We start from the raw sequence: 19,941 nt of genomic DNA on the forward strand, positions 1-19,941 counted from the left end.
CCACCCTATATCTGACCACTAATATAGCAAACACAATTAAGATACTGGTAGCTTGATATTTCAATATCAAAACGTATCGTGCGGAGATAATTATATCAGACCTATAATTAGTTACATGCCTGTTAATATATATTTATAAATACGTTTTTTTTCGCTACGGTGTATCCATCTGCACCATGAAAACTGATTTGTTCAACGTGTCATAGTTTTCCTTTCCTCTTTCGTCTACCTCGGATTGACTTTATGAGCAATTCGGTGGGTGTTTCTAGAAAAGCAGAGGACGCTTACCCTACTGGTGCACCTGGACCATGCTCCCAGTTTTTAGTGGAACCCGAGTTGCTCATTTGCTTTTGTTACTTTAAATGCATGATTTTAGTTACTTTATGTTCTTTGTTGTGTATGTCTGTTTTCCATATCTGGTCTTTGTCCCTGGATTGCATTCTTTTGACTACCGCTATGACCTTGGTTCCAGTAGTTGGTTGATAGCTGAGTCACCATGAGTAAATCCAGATTGGTGGTGAGTAATAATCCGATTATCTCTCAGAAAATTATGTACGTGCTTATAAATGCAACGTTCCATACATTTTGAAATAATACTCATTAGCGAATAGGCCGATAATTTTTAACTTCTCGCTCATTTCCGCTCTTAAAAACTGACGTGACGTTCGCTCTTTCCACATAGATGGAAAGAGAGACTTCGAGAGAGAGAGGTTGAAAAGTCTACATAAGGGACTCTTCAGTTCGGAATATGCGGTCTTCATAAGTCTAGGGCTAATAAGGTCAGGACCGGAAGCCTTACTCGTGTTAAGGTTTTTCAACACATCTTCGACCTCGGATTCACTGATTACACATTCGTTAATCTCATTTTCACCTTGATAGGATGAGGAAGATGAGTGTTAAGAGTCGTCTAGTTCCGTTCGTAAGACGAAAAACTCATTAAGTTCACCCGCTTTGGCAGTATCATCGGTGATAAGATTACCATTTATTTGCAGCTTTGCGTTCTTTCATACCTGAAATTTGGTTACATATTTGCCACCAAGACTTCGTAGACGGGTGGTTATGTTTTAGCTTGTCTACTACCTGAGCTTGGTAGCTCTGTTGCTCTTTCTGTTCTTGTAAAGTAACAACGTTCCTTACATGTCTAAACTTGGCCCAGTCACCATCACTATTCGTACGTCGCGCTTTGGAGTGCCTCTTTTTACGAACCAGTCTCCGTAGATCATTCGTCAACCATCTGGGGTCCGACCTCCGAACCATTATCAATTTATTTGGGATCGATTCGCCGGCCGAATCCAAGACGATGTCAGAAAAATTAGATACAATTCGGTCAATATCATCTGACAAGAATACTTGATGCCAATCGGTATTTGATAATAATTGACGATAATTATCATAATCGCCTCTGTCGAACAGCCATATATTCTACGCAGAAATGGACTGTTGGTAGGTTTGGAAGAATTTAATATCCCAATTACAGGATAATGATACCTAACCTGGTCTAATAAAGGATGTCCCACCCCAGTATATTATTAAGGCAAAAAATCAATACAACTAGTGACAATTAAATCTATGACTGACGATGAATTCTCAGTAAAATTTGTTGGATCATCTATCAATTGCTCCAAACTATACGTAGCACAAATACGACTTATTCTTGAGTTAGGTTCACCTTGTTTATCATTAAAATCATCAGTTAATATTACCTTGTCACAAGAATCATCATTTACGACAGACTCTACAGAACTTTCTATCTTACTCCATACTTCATTATTACTTTGAGGTGGTATATAAAAAGTCCCATATAAAACCTTTTATCACGTATCTTTAGTTGTATCCATATTACTTCTAGGTCAGGTAATTCTAAGTCGGATGGCCGGGTGGCATTGACATTGTCCTTGACATATACTATGATCCCACCCCATCTACGACTCCCCTGCCTGTACCTATGAAATGGTATTTGATAATGAATTAATTCTGTAGAGTCATCCGCATCAGATAGTTTCAACCATATTTCAGTAAACGACAATATATCTACCTCACTATATTCGGCTAATATTAAGTTATCTTAGGTAATAAACTCTGTGCATTTAAATGTAGAAACGAAACCAAATTTGACAACAAATCATAAATACATGAAAATTCTGAGAACTCACTATCAGAAATTGAACTTCCGTCCTCAGAAAAATTATCATCAACGTTAACAGGAGGGTCTGGATTGAATTCCAATCCAGATATAAGGAGTAACATCGATATCTCAATTACCAACAATATAGTTGTCTTAAGAATATAACCACAATGATTTTACGCGGCATTATCCGATTGTCAAACGACGTATGATTTGAATAACACCCGAGAATTAGCTGGATCTGCAAAACGTACCACCAAATCTCTTTCAAAACTTTTAACTTCCATACTAACAGCTGTCAAAGAGGGTCTCCAGTCCTACCACAACACTTGTTACTTCCGTAGTAGTATTAATTCAATGTGGATCCTGAAAAATTCGAAAATTTTTGGAGACCCTCAATTCAAGATCATTATGAGAATATAAAAAACATTAAAACCTATGATTTTTCAATACTGTATACTGCTATTCCCCATATTCAGTAAAAATCACGACTTAAAAACATTATACATATTTGTTTCGCCAAAATAAGATGGTTTACCTAGATATAAATATATAGTTCTTGGTAGAGACTCCTCATACTTTGTAAAAAAAAATAATTCCAAATCATCTTCAAAATATACAGAAAATGATTTCAAAATGCTGGAATTTTTGATCGACAACATATTTGTCCAGTGTGGTAGACAGGTTTTAAATTTCAACAAACGGTCGGCACTCCAATGGGAACAAAGTGTGCTCCTCTACTTGCCAACCTATTTCCTCACTCTTATGAGGCTGACTTTACAGCTGATCTGATCCGAAAGAAAGAATATCGTTTAGCTAGATCCTTTAATCTCAGTTCCGCTGTATAGATGACGTATTATGGTTAAACAATCCTAGTTTCGGGGACTTGATACATTGCCTCATATTTTGATCTACACTTAAAGATTTTCTATGTTTGATCTTTGTCCCTTTGTCCCAGGATTACATTCTTTTGATTTCCGCTAGAACCTTGGTTCCCTTGATTACTCTTAGCTAATTATATGAGTAATATTTGGACTTGCTGGTTGTCCCCAAAAAAATATATAGACCGACGAATTACTGAGGTCCATTGAATTTTAGAGGACCATCTGTTCCATATATGTTGCCATTTCACTGAAGTATCACAACCTAATGTAGTTTAACATGAATCGTCTGACATTTATTATGATGTCACGTTCTTAATTTGAAAGCAAGGCGGTCCATATAATTTCCTACCAATCCCTATAATGTTACAAGGAACGGCAGATATATCTAAGAAAGTAAACAAATTATCTTAAATATTATAAAAAAAAATATGGCTTCTTGTCCACTTCATATTTCTGACCTAGTATTTTATAATTTCACATTTTTTAGTGTCATGTTTTATTACTTTTGTGATTAGAGATACTGAAGATAATGCAGTTTTTGCTTTAACTTAAAACTAAGTATTAAATGTATTTGTACACTAGATATACATATGTATATTTCTTTGCCTACCATTGATACAAGTTGATACCAATGCTCCAACAGATAGTTCGATTATATAGAATCACTAGAACGGCACCTCCTTAGCCCGGTTGATGACTATATTTACATGTCTTACTTGATTGACCTTTGATCTTTGTAAATCCACTTCTGCCCTTCTATAGAATATTAATGACAAAATACATGCAATCAATATTTGTAGTTACATTTGTTACATGTACATGTATATTTTGTATACCGTACTCGTACGTGTTGTACATGTTATATGACTATCCATGAACTAACAGAAGGCAAAGTCCCCTTACACATATCTTCTTTATAAAGTTGCTCCCTTTCACCTTAATTTATCATCAGCTTTGATATCGTTTTTAAAACAACGAAACATTTTTTTTCATATTCTCATAAACATTCCATAGTTATTTGATCGTGTGTTGAAATTGCCATTCACAGTCAGTGTACACTGGTCCCAATTTGGTCTATCCTCCAATCACAATGGTTTCATGTAAGCTGGCTTTCAACTGCAAAGACAAGTACAGCCTAAAAAAATATTTACATAATAAAATTATCACTTTCATTATTATATATATGTTCATTGTAATTCAGAAATGCGCTGGAGAATATTTCCAAAATTCATGACTCTAACATACTACAGACATATACAATATGTTCAATATTTGTGGGTATGACTACTTGTATCACACCAAAAACAGTTGTGTACATGTACATCTATGGAGAAGCTGAGTCCAGTAGGGATACAAATGTATATGAAACTATCTAGACACGATACATGTAAATAAAGTACCTAGACCAGAGTATGTAATAATTTTATCTAAAATTTAAAATCAAAATTTTATAAATACATTTGGCTAGTGTTTATTACTGTACACCTACTAAGGTCTCACTAACCACTTCTAACGTTTCCATGTTAAAGTAATTTTCAAAGTTTCACTGTGAATTCCCAGGACAAATGACATCTTAAAGTTGCATACCGTTGCAAAGCTTGGAAAATAAGGCTTCCAAAATCATTATGCTAATGGTACAATGATTGTAGAAATTCTTCACAAAATTTACTTGAATAGATAATACTGAAAATCCTCATTTTCACCTGTTCTGCTAACTGACAGCATGGAGGCAAATTACTCACACATGTAAACAATATTCATACACTTTTGTAGTTAATTACATATATGATTTTAAAGTACACATTCTCAGCTTTATTTTGACTATTTTTAATCATAATACACACAAATAATGCACTTACAATGCATATGTCTAGGTTCAGTGTGTTTTTGGTACTACATAGGGGGGTGGCATTTGACCTGGAAGTGGTTAGTGAGACCTAAGTGTTCCTGTAGTGAAGTATGTGCAAATTCAATAAAGTCCCATAACTCCTGTAAAATTCGTAGAATTAATGTACTGGTTCAATAACATGATCAACTACCGGTACATATGGTGACTAACAATCCTACAAAATTTGAACAAAATCCGTTAAGAAGTTTCGGAGGAGTTGCACCCACTAAGTGTTGGTATAGTGAAGTATGTACAAACAAAACAAAGTCCCATAAGTAAAATGTGTAGAACAAAAATGACGGTGCAATACTATCATATCGGTAGTACAATACAGTTAGGTCATTTCTGAAAATTTGGTCTCATTTTGTTGAAATAAAGCTGTTTTGAGGCACTACACACAGAAATTTCTAGTGTTTTGTCATAAAAAAGTGCATATTTTCTAAATCCTTGGTGTGTGGAGGTTCAAGTCATTTATAAGTAATTTAGTGATTATTCTTATAAAATCCAGTAGCCATGGTAACGTACTGAGTTTAAGTACAAATCAGGAGTGCAAAATTAACAACCAAATACTATGTTTTATAAAATATCAGGCACTACCACAGGATGAAAGCATGCATGGAGTAGGTGGAAAAAAAGGTAAAAATTATGAGACCCTTTCCGATTCATTCTCTCACAATTTTAGTCCCAAAAGTTCGTGCGAAATAAGGTATTTTGAAAATCAGCCATCTGATGCTGAGGAGAGAACCTAATACGACAGGGGACTGAAACGTTCCGGATACCATTTTTTTCATTTAAATTATACCTGTTTACCATAACATATGTTACATCTGTCTATGTATAAATGTTTATCTACATTTAATCAATATATCCACCAAATTTCAACTTTTAAGTTTTACAAAATTTGACCGGGGTAACTTGGTGTGGGAAACAGTGCGCCGTAATTTAACTGTAGAGTGCACCCATACATATAATGACCAACAATGCAACAAAATCTGAACACAATCCGTCGAACAGTTTTCAAGGAGTTGAATTCAGTGTGACAGACGGACGGACATATGGACACCAGTTTTTCTTTGTCCCCTTCTGCATTGCGACAGGTGACAAAACAATATTCTTCAAAGGAACATTATATGCACCTGACAGTGTTTCATACCCTACACTGCCTAAAGCAGAAAGTGTTTCAATCAATGATCTACATATATTCATGTATCCAAAATTGTCATTTGAGTTGAAAAAAACATTATCTATTATTTTCTCTACACTTTGATTTAGAGAAAAGAGGTGGTACATGTATCCCATATTACTTCAAAAAGCTGTATTAAAGAAAATAGTGTATTTTTACCAAAACTTTTTGAAATTCTTAGATTTTGATACGTGTAACAAGGGAAAGACATTAAAAAGTACTAACTTCATTAATGATGCTGACAATTGTAGTTGTGTGCTCCTTCTGGCTTATGTCACTAAATCATCTCCCTGAACTTATTCCACACTTCACAGCCATCATCCCGAAAGTTATACAAGAATTTGAGATAAACAGTTCCTTCTTGTGTAGAATACTTGGGCTTGCGTTTGACTGAGAATTATAACAAAAATAAATGCATTTTTATAGTGTAATTTGACTATTTGAACAATCAGAATCATGGAAATCAGACAAGATTTTCCATACCATGCTGGAACACTGAGTTACAATTTCATTGAAATGCACTGAAAATGAACATGTCATGGGCAGATAGCGGTGTCTCGTTTTTCTAAGATTCTATTGAAAAAATTCTGAGCAAATCCAATGATGCAGATACCAAATAAATAAATGATCTTTTCAAATAGAGAAAGTATCCTTGAGTGATATTACATTGTCAGATTGGTGGGATTTTGACAAGTATGTTTCTGATTTTTCCCATTTTGCCTGATTCTTACAAATACTTACACTTAATGTTTCTACTAGTAGAATGAGGTATCCAGTCCTTTTGCTCACATTAAATGTTTTGATTTCAGAAGCCATCTAATCCTTTATTTACTTTTATACATGCATAAAACATGTTTGATTTGTCAAATGCAGACTAGATGGACCTGTCGTACTTGTACAGTTCATTAACTATTTAAACACAATAACAAATATATAAAGTCATAACGTGACGGTTACTAGTACAATGAGGTATCCCGTCTTTTTGCTCACATTAAATGTTTTGATTTCAGAAGCCACCTAATCCTTTATTTACTTTTATACATGCATAAAACATGTTTGATTTGTCAAATGCAGACTAGATGGACCTGTCGTACTTGTACAGTTCATTAACTATTTAAACACAATAACAAATATATAAAGTCATAACGTGACGGTTACTAGTACAATGAGATATCCCGTCTTTTTGCTCACATTAAATGTTTTGATTTCAGAAGCCACCTAATCCTTTATTTACTTTTATACATGCATAAAACATGTTTGATTTGTCAAATGCAGACTAGACTATATTGAATATAGAATGTATTTGAATATCAAACAGAATATCAAACGGGATTTTTTTGCTGTTCGATGGACATTCGTTTCCGGGTTATATATTGAATATAGAATGGATTTGAATATCAAACTGAATATCAGACGGAAATTTCTTCTGTTCGATATTCGTTTGACATTCGTTTCCGGGTTATATAGAACGGATTTGGATATCAAATTGAATTTCAAACTCAAAATCAAACAGGATTTTTTTTGCTGTTTTTTATGTACACTGTACTTTTATGTGTACATAATCTCTATATGTATAATATAGAATCCCCGAAACTTCATGTTACAGTAATGGGCAGCTAATTGGACTCCCTAACAACAGATTCCTCAATGCCATGTGTTTTGAAAGAAAATATCGAAAAGTTCATATACATGATATACGCTTACGTGTATGGAACACAAACTCCTAAAAGTTATGTAAAAGGAAGGTCCTGTTTAACCTTGGACCCCAAGTTTTTCCTCCTGCAAAATGAGAAGAAATATAGACCATATTCAACTTGTATTCTTGATAAAATGCAATTTGAAGAATCTATACCTACCTCCTGGACTACTTTATGAGCATTTTTCCATTGAAAAAATACTTAACAATTTGAAAAAAAAAATAGAATTTAGAACCGCTTTTGAAAACCCAAAACCCAAAACCCAAACCTCATAGTATTTATATATGCATAAACAACTCCTACAATGTAAGAGGTTGGAATTCCGTTCCACCATACCCCAACCCAAGTCAGAAAGTAGCTTGCCAGATAACCTCTAGCACTGCTGGAGTAATAAATAGACCATACGTTTAGGTCTAAAAAAATGTTTTCGGTCACCCTACCGACCCTCCTTCAGACCCCCCACCCAATTTTTTTTTGGGATATTGAAAAAAAATATAATTAAAAAGTCTGCCGATTGTCTTTAAAAAAAAAAAAAGAAAATAAATCCGAAGATTTTTTTCTCTATCCTAGATGGAAAAACAAAGAGTAAGAAATATACCGGTTGTTTATATTTACAGTCGATTGTAAACACAAATGACATGAGTGTACTCTTGGTCGTGGATAATCCCTTTTGAGATTCGGTACTTGAGATATTTTTTGTTTTGACCACCACCGTCAAAACAAAAAAAATATCTCAAGCGCCGAATCCCAAAATGGATTAGGCCGTGGATTAAGTCTATTACATGTTTTATTTTAGTCTTTGCATATTTCGTTTTCACTGTATTCTGAGTTTGGTGTCACTATAATGACTTATTTCATTTCAAAAGTTTTATATAAAAATAAATCCCTACCTACCGACCCTACAAAATTTTAGAATGGTGCTCGGAAACATAACATTATTTTTTCGGCCTTGGAGATTTCTAATCAGTTGACTGGCATGCACCAATAAGTTGACCTGCCCTGTCTGTCTTACATGTACTGGAAAGTGTTGACTTTATCCCAAAAAGTATTTTGCTGGGTCCAAGATTCAGCAAATACTGTTAGGCTGTACAATATATAGCGTGCAGATCACAAATTGGATGACTAGGTCACAGATCGACATTAAATCACGTGATAATGCATTTAATGAATTTAATAAATGACATGACAACTAATTTCCACAAATACACCATGACCCACATTTACGGGTAAATGCTTCGATGCTTTACACCGTCCGCGAGAGCCTAAATGATAGCCAAGGGAGTTAAGAAACCCCTTAGTCTGTCATGTATTACAAATACCACATATGAGGAGGTATATCTACAGTACAAAACAATTGATGAGACCGTGATCTATTCTAGCTTATTCGGAACGCTCGGTACTTGTAAAGGCTCCGAATGGAAAATACTTTCATTTTGACCACTAGCATGTCTACAACTGTCAGTCGAATGAGGAGCTGAATCGATTTGTCATCATTGTAAAAGAATAATAGAATATTTGGAAAAAATTGTATGTAAAAAAACAAGGGTCATTTTGAAATGTTCAAACATTAAACAATTTAAAAGATTATGATACGGAGGCATTCGGCCCTGCACGAGTATATATTTTGTAGGTCACAAGTGGTTAAAAAATATCTCAAGCAACGAGGCTCTAGCATCGATTCCCAAAAAAAAAGGATTAGATTAGGGGGAATTGCCAACTTGAATTCATGCAGGGGTATATCTGTGGCATGCCCTCTTAAAGTGGCAAAGCAGTAGATCTCTCAATCTGACAGGACAATTTTCAGTTGACCCAAATAATATACATGAGACCATGAACCCCATAGACTGTCAATCACCCAATTTTATCTTCTATGATATAACAAATGAGACCATACCAGGAATCCCATAGACTGACATAAACACCCAATGGTCTCCTCAATTGTATAACACATGAGACCATGAACCCCACAGACCGTCATAAATACCTAATGGTCTCTTCTATGATATAAGACATGTGACCAGGAACTGTCATAAACACTCAATGATCACTTCTTTGATGAAAGATATGAGATCAGGAACTTCATAACCTGTCATAAATACCCAATGATCTCTGTTGTATAACACATGAGACCATGAACCCTATAAACTGTCGTAAACACCCAATGGTCTCCTCTGTGATACTAGACATGCGACCAGCAACCCTATAGACTGTCATAAACACTCAATGGTCACTTTTTTATGAAAGACTTAAGACCATGTACCCCATAGACTGTCATAAATACCCAGTTGTCTCTTCTATGATATAACACATGTGACCAGGAACTCCATAGACAGTCATAAACACAAACACTCAATGGTCTCTTTGATAAAAGACAAGAGACCATGAACCACAAAGACTAATTGATACACAATGGTTTCTTCTATAATATAATACATGAGGCCATGAACCCCATAAACTGTCATAAACACTCAATGGTCTCTTCTTTGATAAAATACATGAGACCATGAACAACATGGACACTCATGTACACCAAATGTTTTCTTCTTTGATGTAGCACATAGGCCATGAACAACATGGACACTCATGTACACCAAATGTTTTCTTCTTTGATGTAGCACATAGACCATGAACAGCATCGACTTTCATAAACACCCAGTGGGCTCTTCTATTGTATAACACATGAGACCTTGAACCCCATAGACTGTTATACACACCAAAAGGTTTCTTCTTTTATAAAAGACATGAGAGCATGAACCACAAAGGCTGGCATAAACACTCAATGGTCTCTTCTTTGATAAAAGACATGAGACCATGAACCCCATAGACTGTCATATATACCCAATTATCTCTTGTATGATATAACACACGAGTCCATGAACCCGGTGATCTCTGTTGTGTAACACATGTGACCAGGAACCCCGTAGACTGTAATAAACACTCAATGGCAGGCGTGGATTCAAGGACTGGCGTAACGGCGTACGTCCCCCCTCCTTAATCGGGAAGAAAGAAAAATTTACCACAAGTTACACCCCATAATATTTTTTGCCTTGCTTTGCACGGCATTTAATTAAATTAACAAATTGCACAGTATATTAGAATCAACTTGGCTGATTGTTTTCAAGTTACATAAATATGACATACATTGAAGTCGGTTTTGGTTGCTTTCTGTATGAGCAGGGAATATCATGTGAAATTTCTTGTAATGGTTGCTTATTTTTTCAGAAGGTGGGACAGCTAAATGAAAGAAGCTAAATGAAGAAGAACAAAACATTGTCAGTTATCTGGTTACTATCCATTTGCTATGTTTATTTTATCGTTGTACTTTTTAGTAACTAGTTTACAAGACAAATTTAACATCAACAGCAGAAGCATTTTACAACTAAAATCCATTTACCAAGGATATAGTATCTTTGACATACAGTAACTAGTCATTTACCTTTTCAATCATTTACAGGTGATTAAAGGATTGCATTAATTTTGCATAAAATAATTGATTTTGCAATTTTTACACCCCCGTACATATCATTGACATTAAATATATCACAGATAATAGCTAATTAAATACATTAAATACAGGCATGAATAACTATGTATTACCAACTTTGAAAGAAAAAATACAAAAAGTGTATTAATTAAATGACAATCACCTTGCTCTTTGTAGCAATAACCATTCTCTTTGTAGTGATCACTGCACTCATTATAGCAATCAACACACTCATTATAGCAATCACCATACTCACTATAGCAATTACCTCACCAATTATAGCAATCACCATACTCATCATAACAATCCCCACGCTCGTTATAGCAATCACCATACTCATTATAGCAATCACCACACTCATTATAGCAATGCCCATACTCATCATAACAATCCCCACGCTCGTTATAGCAATCACCATACTCATCATAACAATCCCCACGCTCGTTATAGCAATCACCATACTCATCATAACAATCCCCACGCTCGTTATAGCAATCACCATACTCATCATAACAATCCCCACGCTCATTGTAGCAATCACCACACTCATTATAGCAATCACCACACTCATTATAGCAATGCCCATACTCATCATAACAATCCCCACGCTCATTGTAGCAATCAACTCATTATAGCAATCACCATACTCATTATACCAATCACCACACACATTATAGCAATCACCATACTCATTATAGCAATCAAAACATTCATTATAGCAATCGCCATACTCATTATTGCAATCACCATACTCATTATAGCAATCGCTATATTCATTATAGTAATAATCATACTCATTATAGCAATCACCTCACCTATTATAGCAATTCCCATAGTCATCATAACAATCCCCACGCTCATTATAGCAATCACCACACTCATTATAGCAATCACTACATTCATTATAGCAACCCCATACTCGTTAAAGTCGTTAAAGCAATCCCCATACTTTGGAAGCTCTTTATAAAACGAAGATTTTTCTTTCCTTGTATCGGATACCCAATCTTTATAAGTCTGTATACAAAAAGAGTTTTGTTGCAGGCCCTACCATGTGCACCAACTTCTAAATTGCTCACTTTGATCCTGACAACTTTGAAAACTTGTATTCAAAGTTATTGTGACACTTGCCGTGCTAGAAATGGATCGAATTGATTAAAAGCGGATTTATAAAAAAAAATCCAGAAGAACTTGCAGACATTTTTGTACAGTTTGGTTAATTAGTTTTTTTTTTTCAACAGATAGTCTCTCGCCCGCCACTCAATTTATCACGCATTGTACATAATATCTATACATCCACTTGATTAGAAGGACACGAAGAAGGATAAAAAGTACATTTTGCTTTGCTACTAGTATTTCATTTGCGGCTAATGTAACAAATAACATTGAAATCTTATGACAGATTGATTGTTTTTCAATGCCACAAATAAACAAAGAAAACGAACATTGATGGAAGTTTTGATATTCCTTGTCTAAGGACCTAGCGTAATTCTTTAAAGGAAATTCAGGAGATATAATTCCTTGTAAATGATGACAGGTTTCAGAGAGATGCTTCCCTTTGACAAACACATTCTGGTCTTTTCAGGGGATGCAACCGATTTATCTGTGTTTGATTCTTTTCCATGTTATTTCATTTTTGTGAGGAAACTGAAACTTGCTTGATTTTAATTGTGCGATTTGTACGGGACTCAGCGGACACACATCTTAGCGGGACCTTAAAATAGACGAGGTTCAACCTATACACATTTTATTTCCACAGAGTCAAGTCCAATAATTTCCAAAATATATAAGTACAAAATAAAACATCGATTTAGCTTTTCCCTTTAACATTATTGCAAACAAATAAAATATATAAGTAAACAGAACTTTGAAGCAATGCTTTCGTGTTTATAGTAAATAAATAGCAAACTAAGGAAGCTTTATCTCAAAACTTGAAAGAAAAATACTTAAATTATAACTCAATTAACTTAATGGCATGGAACTGTAAATGTGTGATGTCAGCAACATCGTACCTTAATCAATGTCTTTAGAATCATTCAATTGATGTATGCGCCTTCTCCAAGCATTGGTTGCGTCTGCGTCATATTCACTTCTTGGACAAAATAAACACTGAATATATAGCGTACTCAAAAAGCATGGACTATCAAAACCCTGAGTTACAAACTTTTTCGAACTATAGAAAGGGTGTGGCCTTGCTCATTCATCGATCTTACGACCAATTTGTTGCACGGGAAATTGAAGTCGACTTGTATATATTTGCGATATATACGCCTGCCTCCTCAATCTCGATTCAATTGTTTAAAGATTATGTAGACTTACTCCATATATAGTGAACATGGTCATATGATTCTACTGGGAGACCTTAATGTCTAAATTAGACGCTCACATCACGATTTTTACGATTCTGAACGCACTCGTTATGCTGAGACACTGTTAAATGACTCAAATATCTTTTCAGTAAACAGTGACGTTAAATATCTAGGACCATGCTTTACATTTTTAGATTTTCAGAATGGTCCCACAACCATGATAGACCACATTCTTTTACCTAAAGAAATTTCATCGAATGTTATCAGCGCTAAAGTTTTTGACGATCATGCTGTAAATGTATCTGATCATTACCCCGTGTTGTGCTCATTGACAATAATTCCATATATTGAAAACACAAACTTAGAATATTCAACTACATGTAAGATTGCATGGGACAAAGCGGTTGTCACTGGGAAAGTGATTGACTATAGTTTTGCTGTCTATCAACATTTATGGACGCTCTCTCAACATGAGTGTGATGACATTGTAACATATAATAATATACTGCTTAAGGCTATGTCTAATTCATCTATTGAAACTCTGTCCCTGGTCAAATTCCGTAAGCACCTTAAACCCTATCGGTTAAGGTCTCAACAACAAGATGTAATGCGTCTATTGGATGCATGGATACTTGACGGTAAACCTAGATCGTATAGTTGTGAGTCTTATGCTAACTACAAAGCACTGAAGAAATTCTTCCGCGATGAGCTCGGAAAAGCATACGATGATTATTTCACATCAGTATCAGAAACTATTCAGAATTCTATAGAGGTAGATCAAAAACTAGCATGGTCAATTATCAACTCACGTAAACAGAAAAAGAATACTTGTGTTGCATTAAAATCGGGCGACAAGGTGCTTCACAGTGTATCTGACGTATGTAACGAATTTTCAAAACACTTCGAACAAATGGCTAAGATTCCCGATGGTCAAAACGACGATACAGTACAAGAAAAAACTTTTAGAAATTCGTCGAAGGAATAATAACTCTGCTATTCGTAATTTTGATCGTGCTGAACTCACTAAAATGCTTCATAGTCTTCCGAATAAAAAAGCATATGGTGTTGATGAAATATGCTACGAACATTTGAAATAAGGTGGAAAATGGTCTGAAAGTCTACATATTTTTATTTTTGATATTTTGCTTAAAATGTCATGGTTAACAGAAAGTAACATGTGGTTTTTCATATAACCCTTGTTCATAGGAGATAAAAATCATATAGAATGCACTGTAGATTTCAAAATAAAAGGAAGCAACTCTGTAAATAACACTCAAATACAATCGAATCTATTGGATTTTTAATGTTGATTATCTCCTAAGAGCAGGCAGATATGAAAAAAAATAATTACACATCTCACAATACATACCCATAAAACAATATAATTACAAAAAAATATAGCCTTTTTTATTGGGGTGAATAACATTTTTAGATTTTGCATGATTCTTACAAAGATAGCCTCGGTTAAAATTTCATCAGTAAATACAAATCGTATTTAGAAACTTTTGTGTTACGATTTGCATATTTTTTTTTATATTCCGGTGATTTTTATAATGTTTGTGTTTCTAGCTATAAATAGTATGGTGATTTAAAAAAAAATATGGTAATTGCTATAAAATGTGGTGATTGTAATAATGAGTGTCTGATTACTATAAAGAGTATGGTGATTGCAATAAGATTTGTCTTTTCTTTTTGTATTTTTTTTCTGTCAAAGCTGTACATTCAACATGATTATACTGGCCTGTATTTAATGTACTGTCAAATTAGCTACAATCTGTGATATATTTGTACATGTCATGTATGGAGTGTATAATTTTCCGAATCAATTAGTTTATGCAAAATAAATGCAATCCTTTAATCACTTACTTCTTCATACAGACAATGTTTAATGACTAGTTAAGTTATGATAAGTAAGTAAGTACAATGTAATTATTTTATCATAGTGACCTGCGTAAACATATATGATAAATATGTTACATCGAATAAATAAATATAAAGTATCAAACACCCACCCTTTGGACTTTTAAGTCACCTTATATTTAAATCATTTTATATAGAAACAATAAAATAATCACGTATGTCAACAGAACATCTTTAACGTAATGACGAAAAGTAAAAAGAGATTTTTGAAAATAAAAGTATTAAAAAAAATTAAAAAGAACGTTAACAATTACTTGTATATGTGAGAACGTCTTAAATTGGAAGCTCGAACAATAAACTCTGCCATTTTCCTTGCATATTCAGACATTGAAAAATTCATCTTAGCAATAGTGTTCACGACAGTATATTCATTAAAATTAACAATATCATGAAACTTGTCATTTCGAATGTTATTATAAAGATCACATTCTAATAGAAAATTGTTCTCTGACTCCACGGTCTGTTGTTAACACAGCCTATCCTCGACTTGTTCGCCAATTCGGGTCAATCATTGTATGTCAAAGATACTATACCCTTGGTCAATATATTCAAGTTGTAAAATTCTTCTTCTGTTGATGTTAAACTTGTGTTGTAAACTAGTTACTATAAAGTACAACGATAAAATAAACATAGCAATGGATAGTAACCAGATAACTGACAATGTTTCGTTCCTTTTCCCCCTTTCAATTAATTGTGCATCCATTCTGAAAAAAAAAAACAAACATACAAAACATGAAGTGGCACATATTGTCTTGCTATAAATATTCTAACTCTTACTGGAAGCACCAAAAATAGATTGCAATCGAGTACATCATTTTGTGGGAATATATTCACCAATGATTTCGGTGTTTTAGTGGAGATGAATACAAGGTGTAGCGTAGATCTTAAGGTGTAAAGAGAGTATGTTGATTAACGAAGATGAATAAAGGGAATGGTGAGAAATATATAAAGTGAACAAATGGTGTGGTGATAGATATAGAAGGTGTAAACAGGGTGTGGTGATAGATATAGGAGGTGTATGGAGGGTGTGGTGATAGATATAGAAGGTGTATAAAGGGTGTGGTGATAGATATAGAACGTGTATAGGTGTGATGATAGATATAAAAGGTGTATAGGGGGTATGGTGATAGATATAGAACGTGTATAGGTGTGGTGACAGATATAGGAGGTGTATAGAGGGTTTGTCGATAGATATATAACGTGTATAGAGGGTGTGGTGATAGATATAACAGGTGTGTAGAGGGTGTGATGATAGATATATGAAGTAGATACAGGGTGTGATGATAGATATATGAAGTAGATACAGGGTGTGGTAACAGATATAAAAGGTGTATAGATAAACGTCTCAGAATGTGACGACTCTATTCACTACACTGAATCGGATCAAATTGATACAGGGAAGATATGTAAACGTATAGAAAGGTCTGAAAAATTCCCAACGATGTTCGAACTGTCAAATTTGCATCGCAACATCGTTGGGAATTTTTTAGACCTTCTATGATGATTGATAAATGTACCAATATTATTAAAAATCTGGAAAATAAAACTACGATATCCACTCTTTGTTAAAAGAACAAAAATAAAATGAGACATTTAACAGATGTATTAAACAATAAAAAAAAACAACAGAGGCAGAAATAGTTGAACAGTTTGAAATTCCCACTCCCTTCAAGTTGATAAAAACATAACTTTAAGTGTAAGTGAATTGTGATGTTGAACAAAAATATGAAAATTTAAACATTACCTATTTATGACAGTCTATTAGATTCATGGTTTCATGTTTATATCATACATGAGACCACTATGTGTATGTGGCAGTTTATATGGTTTATGGTCTCATGTTTTATATCATTGAAGAGATCATGGAGTGTTGATGACAGTCTAGGGGGTTCATGGTCTCATGTGTGATATCATAGAAGAGACTAAGAACTGTTTAGGTGGTCCATGGTTTCATATGTAATATACATTGTAAAAGAAAAGACCATTGAGTGTTTATGACAGTCTATGTGGTTCATGGTCTATGTGTTATATCAATGAAGAGAACATTGGGTGTTTTTGACAGTCTATTGGGTTCATGGTCTCACGTGTTACACAAAAGAAGAGACCACTGGGTGTTTATGAGTCGATGGGGTTCATGGTCTCATATGTTATATCATAGGAGAGACCATCTATGACAGTATATGGGGTTGCTGGTCACGTGTGTTATATCATAGAAGAGACCATTGAGTGTTTCTGACAGTCTGTGGGGTACATGAGCTCATGTGTTATACAATAGAAGAGACCACTGGGTGTTTATGACAGTCAATTTGGTTCATGGTCTCATGTATTATACAATAGAAGAGACCACTTGGTATTTATGGCAGTCTATGGATTCACGGTCTCATGTGTTGAAAAAAGAAGAGACCACTGGTTGTTTATGAATCTATGGGGTTCATGGTCTCATGTGCTATACCATAGAGGAAACCATTGGGTATCTATGACAGTCTACGGGGTTCATGGTCTTATGTCTTTTATAAAAGAAGAGACCATTGAGTGTTTATGACAGTCTTTGTGGTTCATGCTCTCATGTCTTTTTATAAAAGAAGAGACCATTAAGTGTTTATGACAGTCTGTGAGGTACATGGTCTCATGTGTTATACAAAAGAAGAGACCATCGGGTATCTATGACAGTCTTTGTGCTTCATTGTCTCATATCATTAATAAAATAAGAGACCATTGAGTGTTTATGACAGCCTTTGTGGTTCATGCTCTCATGTCTTTTTATAAAAGAAGTGTTTATGACAGTCTATGGGGTACATGGTCTCATATGTCATACAATAGAGATCATTGGGTGTTTATCACAGTCTATGCGGTTCATGGTCTCGTGTCTTTTATCAAAGAAGACACCATTGAGTGTTTATGACAGTCTATGGTGTACCTGGTCAGATGTGTTATACCATAGAAGAGACCATTAGGTATTTATGACAGTCTGTGGGGTTCATGGGCTCATGTGTTATACAATAGAAGAGACCATTGGGTGTTTATGTCAGTCTGGGATTCCTGATATGGTGTCATTTCACAGAATATGGAATTGGGCAATTGACAGTATATGGGGTTCATGGTCTCATGTATATCATTAGTTGGATCAACTGAAAATTGTCCTGTCAGATTGTGAGTAATCTCTTTGCGAGATGTACTGTTTTGCCACTTTAAAGAGGGCATACCACAGATATGCTCCTGCCTGAATTCAAGCTGGCAATTCCCCCTAATCTTATCCTTTTTAGGGAATCGATGCTACAGCCTCGTTGCTTGAGATATTTTTTTAACCATTTTTGACCTAAACATTTAAATTCGTGCCGGGCCGAATGCCTCCGTATCATAATCTTTTAAATTGTTTAGTGTCTGTTCATTGTTATTTAAAATGAGCCTTGTTGTTTTTTACATACAATTTTTTTCCAAATATTCTATTCTTTTACGATGATGACAAGTCGATTCAGCTCTTTATTCGACTGACAGTTGTAGACCATGGTAGCTGTCAAAGTGAAAGTAGTTTCCAAGTTTAGTAACAGTCAGCTGATGGCCAGCGTCACTCGTAATCGTGCAAATGATTGGCTAACACTTTGTTACGAAAGTGTTTTTGGGGATTTTAGTGGTTTATATCCACAGAAACAATCGAAATTATCTGCTAAAGGGAAAACGGTAGTATTTATTTTTCTATAGCCGACAACACTGACCATTTCAAGTTTTTCAGTAATATCTAATTAAACTAGGACTCAAAAACCATTTTTTGTTATAGTACTTTGATTCAGAGATCGAAAAATCACCATGGGAATAGAGGTTGACCATCTTTATTTTCAACCACCATCAAAAGTTTGAAGGTACCGAAAGTTTTGTATTTTTTGGTTCCGCACTCATTTGTAATATACAGTCTTTTTTAAAATTTCATTAACTATGCATTTTGAAGGATAGAAAATAAACTTAATTTTGTTTAAAACTTTAATCCTTTAAGAATCTGAGAGAGAAAAATCATCCGATTACAAACTTTGTCAGCACACCAATCTGTCCTTTCAATGTTCTACTTCCTTTCATCTTAGACACACAAGACCAAATATGCATGTAATAAATGACATTGATATCTAATGATTGAGGGAAGAAAACTGTTATGATAGTTCGCGTAGGTATATTGACCAAATGTCGGCGTTGCGAGTTCCATAAGCACTAGCAAATGGGACTGGTACCACGTGGCTGGGAATAAGTTACAAAGATATGCTGGAGCATTATCGTGTTAACCATCTTATGGAAAATAATAAGCTTGTGGTTTGTCCGTCTGTCTCTTTATCTCCCATCCCGTCTCATGCAAATGAGTATTCAGAGTGGTCAAGTTGGTGGCACCGGTTACAATACGTGCTGCCTCGCAGTTAATATTTTCTAAACGATCCTTCATATATTCAGTACAATTTTAATAACAATACCAG

General features: G+C 34.6%; 1 protein-coding gene across 1 annotated transcript in view; it reads left to right on the forward strand.

Moving 5' to 3' along the window:
- Positions 1 to 19,941, forward strand: part of LOC148610991 (beta-1,4-mannosylglycolipid beta-1,3-N-acetylglucosaminyltransferase brn-like) — a 39,583-nt gene that overhangs the window by 4,547 nt on the left and 15,095 nt on the right. The gene's annotated exons all lie outside the window — the stretch shown is intronic.

The sequence above is a fragment of the Perna viridis genome, chromosome 7 (assembly GCF_037379345.1).
Source record: "Perna viridis isolate PV_CMFRI_1.1 ecotype Kerala chromosome 7, ASM3737934v1, whole genome shotgun sequence".
Classification (NCBI taxonomy): Eukaryota; Metazoa; Mollusca; class Bivalvia; order Mytilida; family Mytilidae; genus Perna; species Perna viridis.